Source organism: Chinchilla lanigera, unplaced genomic scaffold, assembly GCF_000276665.1.
Source record: "Chinchilla lanigera isolate Chin_1 unplaced genomic scaffold, ChiLan1.0 scaffold00038, whole genome shotgun sequence".
NCBI classification, from domain to species: Eukaryota; Metazoa; Chordata; class Mammalia; order Rodentia; family Chinchillidae; genus Chinchilla; species Chinchilla lanigera.
In genome coordinates, this window is record NW_004955439.1 from 1454328 (window position 1) to 1464465 (window position 10138).

Consider the following 10138-nt stretch of genomic DNA (forward strand, 5'->3'; position numbering starts at 1 on the left):
GAAGACAGTTTGATGGTGAGTCCTGGAGGCAAAAATCAGACTGTCTTCAGCCTGAGAGGAAAAGACCCTCAGAACTGTCTTATTCTCTGAAAATCTGGACTTACAAGGAAAGACAAGCCTCAGCAGTAACCAGTGAAAAACAGTGTAGAGAAGATCTTTAAGAGAGGAGTCCTTTACAAACTGAAAGGACAGCCACCTGAGAAGGTGTCTTTCAAGGTGTGGGAGCAGGGGATAATCCCTGGGCCTTGAGGACATACACAGAAGTCTCATTTAACACGGTGCTGCCGGCTTGTACCACCATGGTACGTGCATGACTGTCACACCAGGAGGCTGCTACAGCTGGGGTGCAAGGAGGATGGTCATGGGACAGTCACGCATGTCTCACCAGTGGTTCAGGCTGCCCAGCAGCAAGACTTATGAATTAGCACCCCGCATGAACGTGTTAAAACTAGTAGGGTAGGCTGCTTCTGCCGCTGAGACTGGCAAGTAGAGAAATGAATTTGAATGACTGGTTTTGGTAAGGGGTGAGGCATAAAAAAGTCTTGTCAGAGGAAGCTCTTGTTTTCTGAGGTAGAAGTTAAAAATGAAGTGCTAAGGCACTATTCATCTCCACATGTATGAATGTATCACTTTCTAGAAACCAGATTCACAATTTCTGTATTTTTTGTTTGTTTGTTTTTGTATTTTTGTGCAGTAACTAGGATTGCACCTGGGGTTTTCCCTCTGACCTACAACACTAGCCCTTTATTTTTATTTTTTATTTTGAGATAGAGTCTCCTTAAGTTGCCAGGTTGCCCAGGCTAGACTTAAATTTGTGATCCTCCTACCTCAGCCTCCCAGTGTTAGCATCACAGGTATGTATCACCATGTCTGGCTTATTTTAAATGTAGAAAATGAACTCTAATTGTACAGATAGGATATAGATGAATAGTTACCTAATCATGGGTTAAGGAATGACTTTTTAAGTTGATGCCAGAATTTGAAAACATTTTTGATTTTTTTGTTTGTTTTTGCTCTTGTTTTTGAGATGTCATCTCACTGTATTGCCCAGGCTGGCCCCGAACGCCTGGGCTCAAGTAATCCTTCTGCTCTAGCCTGTAGAACAACTGGGTCTATGAGCACATGCTACTGCACCCAGCTAGAAAACATTTTAAAACAGATTTTTATATCTAAGTAATAGAAATTAGGCATGTCAAAAAGAAAAAAGATCATACAGTTTTACCTGGTATGGGTAAGAATTTTGCATAAATGACTCATGCGCATAACTTATAGAAGGCTCTAAGAAATCAACAAGAAAAATAAATACAGCAGGTGAAAAATTGACAAAGGATTGCCCAGGATATTCTTCAAAGAATAGATATAAATGACAGTAAACACATGGAAAATACTTACTTTCTAGTGATCAAATTAATGTAAATTAAAATAATAAAATAAGATGTATTTTTTTCCTCCCAAAATGGTGACAAGTTTCAAAATTTAAGATACCTAGTATTGATGAACCTGTGAAGAAATAGGTTCCCTTACACTGCTGGTAATTGTATAAAGATTGATCCATTCTTTGGGGAGGATATTTTGGTAATGAGTTTTTTAATAAAAAGTTTTCAAAATATTTATGTAGCCAAGCATGGTGGCACATACCCATGGTTCCAGCTGTTCAGGAAACTAGGGCAGGAAGATCTCACAAATCCAGTCTGAGGCCAGCCTGGGCAACACAGGGAGACCCTGACTCAAAACAAACAAAGGAACTAAAAAAGTTTATGTTCTATGATTTAATAGCTCTACTTTGTGGAATTTGTTTTAGGAAAGTATTTATATGCATGCAGGGATTTCATTAAAAGGCCCCTCCTTAAGCAGGTATTTTAAAAATAGAAGGAAAAATTAATTTATATGAATAGAGTGGATTAAATTATGAAACATTTATATAGTAATCATATTATGGAAGTATTTTATAGACATGAAAAATACATATGATTTTTAAGTTAAAAAGAATTGATATATTATATACATTGAGTATTAAACAGTATACCTCAAAAGTAGTCATTTAAGTGGTGGGATTTTGTTTAATTTACGTGTTTTCTGATTTTTCTACTCAGCATATATGTACTACTTGATCATTTTCATTTAAATGAAAATAACTTCAGAAATTTTTGAGTACAATCTGTCTTCTACACTTAAGAGAACCAGGTCTCAGAGTTACAGTGCCAGAGCGCCTGCACCAGCACGTGGTCCCTGGCTGCGTTCCAGGCTGCAGCCCAAGCCCACTGCTTTGTCTGTCCCTGCGATGGGGCTGTCTGTGCTCAAGTTTTTCCTGCCCGCGCAGAGCGTGGGGTCAGCCACAGATGCATACCTTCAGGGAATATTTGTAGGATTGACTTGCTTGTGGGATATGACCCAGTATTTTTTAAGAATCTTATTTTGTACACATAGCAGACACTCAAACACCAGTTTCATATTCACTTTCAGAATCTTGCTACACAGATGTTCTTTCTTTTTCCATCTGGAGCACCTTTTGAAAGGCTCTTGCTTTGTTACTCTCTTCTGTTAGCTGTGGGGATACTTTATGAGAAGCTGCCTCAGAGAAGGGATGGACTCTGGTGTGTTCATTTTTGCTTATTTGTTTTGCTCTCTCTTTTGCAGTGCTGAGGATTGAAGCCAAGGCCTTGCTCATGCTAGGCAAGTGCTCTACCTCTGACCTCCATCCGCAGCTTTTGGGTTTATTCCTGCTGTGGGTTAGAGGACCTCTCTCCCTTCCTTCTAGCACATCTCTGTGTCTCTTAGCGTCACGCCTAGTGCTTGCTACTCTTGCTCTTCAGTAATCACAAGTGTACACTTGATCGTCTCCCTTTTACCCCATCCCTCTTCTCCCCCTCATGTGCACTCTTTGTTGGTCTCTATCCAGTGTTTCTTCCTCTTCTTACTCTGAATCATTTCCCTTAAAGATGTTATCTTTGCTGCCTACTTCAGCTTTTTTTGTAGTTAAAATTCTCTTTGGTTCCCTCTCCTGAGGTCCCCTGGCTTCTGTGTTTACTTCTCACAGTGCCGTCTCCACCTGATTAATTTAACTTGTCCTACATCTTCTGCACCTGCAGGATCCATCTCACTAACTTCCAGCTGTTCATCTGCCCTCCTCTCCCCTTCCCTTTTCTGTTTTTCTTCTTCTTTTTTGTCCTACCACCACCGGGAACTCCTCCTCTCACTTTATCTTGCTCTTCCTGTAAGATCCTTTTGCCCTTCTCCCTGCCCTTCACATAAGTTTAGGATCTCTGTGTGACTTGTGCTATGCATTTATGTGAGCCTCCGCTACTTTCTTTCTCATTGTTTAACTTGGGACAAGTTTTTCATTATCCTTTTCCTTTGTGTGTTTAGGGGCCAGCATGTTCCCCTGGTAGTGATACTAAACTTGATGTGCCATATACGTGCCATTTTATACTCAATTTCAGTTGCCGTCAGGAGCTTCACTTGAACTTATTTGTGGGCATCTATATGTGATACAGACTTTATCTTCATAGCTCCATTTAACACATTTATTTTTGTTTGGTTTTTTGACTTTTTGGTTTTTTGGTTTTTGTGGTACTGGGGATTGAACTCACGACCTTGCATTTGCCAGGCAGGTGCTTATACCACTGAGCTATATCCCCAGCCCCAATTTAACACATTTAAATCAGGAAATTTGGAGCAACAAAGGATTATTTTTCTCCTTATATATTTTTCTTGTACAAAAAAGTAATGTAACCATTTATTTGAGTATGGGCCTGTGGGTAAAACGCAGGTGTTTGCTCATCCTCCTGTGCCCCCAGAGAGGGCTTTTAGGGAATGGTTAGCCTCTGCCCTTTCCTGCCCAGGTGCCAGCCTTCACTTTGCTCTCGATAGATGAGTAGAGTTGACCATCACTCTACCCAGCTTGCCGTCATTCCAAGCTGTGCAATAGGCACATTGAGAATTCCAGGCTCAGCCCCACTGGTTGCCTGCACACCAGCTGTAGTGTACCTACTGCATGGCCTTTAAGGAAGCAACTTCTTGTTCCATCTGCATGTTTCTTCTTGATTTGTATTCCGTGGTGTAATTTGCTGTAGGTCAAAGTTGCCTGCAGGTGCATGGTTAGCTATCATCTCAATCAGTCAGAACATTCAACAAATCACTTTGAAAAATATATTAACCCAATTGTAAAAATAAACACAGCTATAGACTCAATGAAAGACTTTAATAAAATGTTCTGTGTTTTTCTCTATCATGAATCATCATCCATATTTCTTCCTCTTTGAAGGAAAAACTTTACATATCTGATAGCCTACTCTTAATTTCTGGAAGTTACTCAAAGTTTGGAATTCCTTATGTCTGTGTTTGGGAAGTATATTTCTCTTTTGCTTATGTTAACCATCCAGGCCTTAAATAATTGCTAATGACACAAAAAGATGGTAGTGGTATGTTTCAGAGACAAACCATAAGATAGGTAATGAATATTTTGGTTTTGTTGTGTTATATGTATGGGGGGGTGGGTAAACAATATCTTTTCCTGTGCAGTTGCCTAGGTATAGTAAGATTTGGTGTGGCCAAAAACATTGCTCGAGCTCATTTAGTTCATTTTATGTACTTCTCCCCCTAGTAAAGAGTTGAAGAATGAAGACACAACCAAATACTCAGAAATGAAATAAATTAAACCAAATGGAATTTCTGTTTAGAGTTCACAATTTTCAGACACTAAGGAAGAAAAAAAAGATCTACTACTTCTCCCTATGAAAAAGCTAGAAAAATCAGAAGCAGTATATGGATAAAAAAAATCACTGTGGCCTTTGAACTTAATTGTTATAAACCATTGTGATTGTTGTTGGTCAGAGTATTGGTACCTGTATTGCTAGTAATTGCGTTAAATTTACATTACCACTGTTGGGAAACCAATAAAAAAATGCCTCTCAGTAAATGTGAATAAAAAGTGTTTGCATTGTTACAGCGCCCATTAAATTTTATGATTATTCAGTATTATTGTATCTAGAATGTGGTTGTATATGTGATGTTATACTCAGAATATGAAGTTATTGCTTTTGAAACTGACTTTATTTAAAAGATAAGCAATTTCAGAATGTTGTGTATTCAAAATGGTCACACGGACAAATGTATTAAAAGGAAATAATTTGCTTTTTAAAATTAAAATTTTGTAGCTGGATATGGTGATGTACGCCTGTAATCTACACTCAGGAGACTGAGGCAGGAGGATCACCTGCAAGTTGGAATTCCTTATGTCTGTGTTTGGGAAGTATATTTCTCTTTTGCTTATGTTAACCATCCAGGCCTTAAATAATTGCTGATGACACAAAAAGATGGTAGTGGTATGTTTCAGAGACATACCGTAACATAGGTAACGAATATTTTGGTTTTGTTGTGTTACATGTATATGGGGGGGTATACAATATCTTTTCCTGTGCAGTTGCCTAGGTACAGTAAGATGGGCTACATAGTAAGATCTAGGTTAGCCTGGCCTGGGCTACATGGTGAGATCTAGGTTAGCCTGAACTACATAGTAGCACCCTATCTGGAAAAAAAAATTAATTCAAATTTTGTGTTTCTGCTGAGTCACATATGTAATTTGTAATTTGATATACCTAAACTAAAAGTGATTTTTGATTGAACTGACAGTAGTGTTCCAAATTACTTTTTTACATGGCAGTTCATATTTAAGCATATAAGTAAATTGTAGACTTTATTGTTTGATATTTACTCTTAATATTCATTTAAATCATTGCACTATTTCTCTATCCAGAATAGCGTTTTCATTATTACATGACTGTATGTTTTGAAGTTTGATACACTAGTGAAATTCTCATTTGTTTTTTCTTCATTATCCTTTCTCAACTATATGATATATTTGCCAATAAAACATTTAGCATCAAGAAGGTCAAAATAATACAAAATTTTAAAAACTTATTTACCAGATTAAACAGTGGATTCCATTAAAATGAGAAGTGAGAAAAACAGTGTTGGGCATTGAGGTGTAAATTTTGTCCAGATGCGTAGCCAACGTGTGTACAAAATATATTTGGCAGTAATATCCCTGCACATGTGGTAGGACCATAAAAACTGGTAAACACGGCCCGACTGCAGAGAACTTTCAAAAACAAGGCACTGTGAGAAGTGTTCGTAGCTCCGTGACGCAGGGCCCAGCCCAAGCGCAGAGTCCACTGTGCCTGTGCGAGCGCGCCTTGTCCTGAATACACTGTCTGGGCCCGGCAGCTCGCATCACCCTTCCTTCGGTTTTTGTTGCCTTGTGAAGGCATGTGATCATTTAAAAATGAAGATAAGTTATATGTTTCCCTGCAGTTTCAGCTCATGATTTTTGACGTGTATTGATTCTTTGATTTTGCTTTTAAATTAATCACAAAGCATTTCAACAGATTGTAAAAATATGTTAAATCAAGACAGATGAAAAACTGTATCAGAAGCTCAGCATTTTCTAATATCTTTATGTTCACATGAAAAATAAAACAAAGAGTTATTTCTATGTTACAACTATTGACAACAGAAGTAACACATGAGGCAAACATCAGGAAAGGTGGCTTCTACTCGAATCCTACGGCTTTTCTACCTTCTCTTGCTGCCCGTGCAGGACTGGGCTGTGTTCACGAAGAGATGAATCGGTGTCTTCACCACCCGCTCTGACATGAGATGGGGTGAGAGAGCGCAGCAGCGTCCTCCTAGTAATTGGTCCAGATTATAACCCAGCAGCAGGTCAGACCTCAGAAGCCATCTGATGATTTGTGGCTCTACACATGTTCTTTGTAACAAATTCGTTTTGTTTTATTTTTATGTTGAAATTACTGAGTTTTATACTCTGTCATCTCTTTTCTCTAAATAAGTAACAGCTTAACACTACCTTCTGTATCTAATATTTTTCACTATTCATAGAATAGCATTCCCCAATTATTGATTCGAACCTTATTTTGAAGATTAAGGTTTTTGTCAGTATCAGAACTATGCTGTGAGGTGGATGGTGCATACCTGCCATCCCAGCACTCAGGAGGCTGAGGCAAGAAGATTACAAGTTTGAGACCTGATGGACAACATACACAGTGAGACCCTGTCTCAAGAAAGAACCAATAGATAGAATTTGCAAGCTAGAATAAAAAGTGAGTTTCTTACAAATTTAAAACATGGATATTTTATGCCATAAATACAAATTTATTTTTAAAATGCATATTTCAAATGAAATTTTTATTTTGAATAGCTAACACTTCATGCTTTTAAAATCTTGAGCAAGGTTTCTGTCACATAAAAGCGAACACATCACCTGAATTTTATGTATAAGTTACAGAAAAGTCTCATTTTCTGTTCAAGAAGTTCAGTAAGACTATATATGAGAAATATCTTGCCAATTTATAGCTTTATTCGACATGTCACTTTAGTCAGTTTTAAGAAATTAAAGTTCTAGAAACTATAACAGTTGGTGACCTTACACTTTTGTATGTATTTGAATGTTCTCCATGAAAGAGCCATATCTGCTACTTAAATTATGGAAATACTTTTAAACAAAATCTTAAATTACAGTAGATGAACATTTGAGTTTGGAACTTTCACAGATTTACTGTATAAGAACACTTCGTTGGCTCACGGATTAATCCAATTTAAGAATAATTCTTAGGGGTATAAACCCAGCACTCAGGAGGCTGAGGCAGGAGGATTACACTCAGCTACACAGTAAGACCCTGCTCAAAAAAAACAAAAACAATTCTTCCAGAACAGAACTCATTCATAAGTTGGGAACTGACTGTACATATTTGTCAGTTTTACTTAATTGAACCCCAAATCTTCACTTGATTATTGCACATAATCTCATTCCTCACAGCAGTTCCATGAGATGGATAAAACCTTCCCTGCTCTACAAGTAAGGAAGCCAGACTCTGGAGGTTGAGTAGCCTGTCAAGTGCACAAGTCCTGCAAATGTCAGTGCTAGCTGTACCTGGAGGTTTGTCAGACTCCACTGGAGATTTCTGAAATACTGGGTCGTAGTTGTACAGAGATTAAATGCTTATAGTTGAAACCGCTACACTACTCAAGAGCAGAAATGCAGTCCACTCAGGGACTGGAAACGTCTAATATGTTTGTAATACAATGGTGACCTAAAAAATGAACTATATGGGTTAAAATGGTCTCTAAAACTTTAGCCCATAATTATGTTAATAATTCTTTACTCTGAACTAGAGTTCTTATGTCTCCATAAGAAATAGGTTCTGTGGAATCAAACTAATTACATGTACAGTAACATTTTATTCAAGAAACAGAAAAAGGCGCCATTCCAGTCATATAAGAGATAATAAAAACATCAAGAAGCATGTCAGTCAACAGGCTAGAAGACTCAACCTATGGATGGACTCAATTATCTTCGGGAGAATTGAATGTCAGCATCACTTAAGGTTAACAATGGGCAAACTAAGCAAAAGCAGACAGCCACTCTCTGCAGAGGCCCGGGCAGCACACTTGGTAATGAGGCACTTCATTCATCGTATCCTTCTGCTCTAATTACTAAAATGAATAGAAAATACTTTAAGGCGGGAAGTGCATAACATAAAAACATTTGTTTTGTAAACACAAAGAATGCTATTTTTCTAATGATTCCCTTCAAATCTACGTCAAGCATATGTTGCGAGCACTCTGTCTTCTGCAGTTGCTGCCCTTACACCCCAGCTTCCTAACGAGTGTGGAAGGGTTTTGTCTCAGGCTAGTGCTGCAAAGAATCTACAATATTTATTTCTCGAATCTAAAAAAGCAAAGGGAATCGCAGATATCCACCATAGGTAACTTAGGCCCCACTTCTTTCACGTACATCAAAATAGTCTACATATTTCTGTGTCATTTCTAAAAATACTAAGCCATCTGAAGTTTACCTATTATACTTCATTTCTTCTAAACTCCTTACTTGAGCTGGTCAAGAATAATGTAAGAATAGAAGAAAATTGAAGAATGGCCTAGTTGTACACATTTATATAAGTAAAATCATGTATTGCCAATCAAAGGACAAGTCCTGAAATTTCTTGGGAAGGGGCTCATTTGCTTGATGAAAAATAACAGTCTAAAAGGGAAGAAAAGCAAGAACTTGTGGCTGGAACAAAAAGAAACAACTGAGGCTTGCAAAAAGCAGTCAAGAGACCAAAGGAAAAAGGTTCCCTGGAGAAAAGCTTGGTAGATTCAGTTCAGCTTTTCAGTGTTTTCAGCTGAAAATCGGTGTTTTTTCTGTTAAATTTGTTGTCAGTGCTATTCCATATAAATGTTAGACATGACTTTTCTGATCTACAATTCTGCAATTTAAGGTAAAGGAAGGCTAGTTAAGCATAGTAATGCTTTTACCTGCCCTGCCAATTACGCAGAAGTTAAATGTTCACAAGCTTCTGCAGATGCTGCTTTTAGCAACTAAATATTTCCACAGTGGTAAAGAAATATCAGTAAGATCTATGCACTTTAAGCATATCAAATTCTTATTATACTTATCATGTGTGCAGGCTGACTACATAATAAACTAGTCTATAGCAGCTGTAAATTTCTGAGGATTTATCTAACCACAAATACATTGAAATGGGGAAATGGGTCTATATTAAACTATGCAAGATGCTGCTGGAGCTGTGCCATTTCTGCAACATCCTGTAATTAATTTATCATGACAGGTCTGGCAAACTGAAATATCCAATACACTTGCGACAGACTGTTGTACTACAGTTGTTGCAGATCATGCAAGCATGTAAAGAGAAGGTAGATTTTTCTTCCAAACATGACAATAGGGCTAGCATATTTAGAGTGCTCTATAGCCAAAGAAAAAACCTCTAACCTTCGACCTTCAAAGCAAGAATATATGGAGTAGGGAAAATTTCCTGTGTTGAGGTAATAAACTTAGTCTCATTTCTGCCTGTGTGGTCTTTTCTGAGAGGACAGCCCTGGGCAGAGGAATGATGTGGCTGGTGCTAGATACGCTGGATTTCTCTCCTGGGAGATTGGAAAGTGTCTTGACCATATCCCCTTCCTATACATGAAGCTTGTAAGGCCACCTGCTCCATCTATCTGACATCGTCTTCTGAAAGTTACTGTCTGCCATTTTTCAAAGCACAAGTAAACGTTAACTTAAAAGTAATTCCTTTTTTTTTTTTTTTTTTTTTTTTTT

The 10138-nt window shown here is 37.8% G+C and overlaps 1 protein-coding gene across 2 annotated transcripts in view; it reads left to right on the top strand.

Moving 5' to 3' along the window:
• Positions 1-5969, top strand: part of Ahi1 (Abelson helper integration site 1) — a 183112-nt gene extending 177143 nt beyond the window's left edge. Inside the window, exon 25 of one of the 2 annotated variants that reach the window (XM_005390486.2) lies at positions 4604-5969. The gene's annotated coding sequence lies outside the window, so the exon portion shown is untranslated. The remainder of the gene's footprint in view (positions 1-4603) is intronic. The other variant, XM_013517380.1, reaches the window with a different exon arrangement.
• Positions 5970-10138: the final 4169 nt, after the last annotated feature.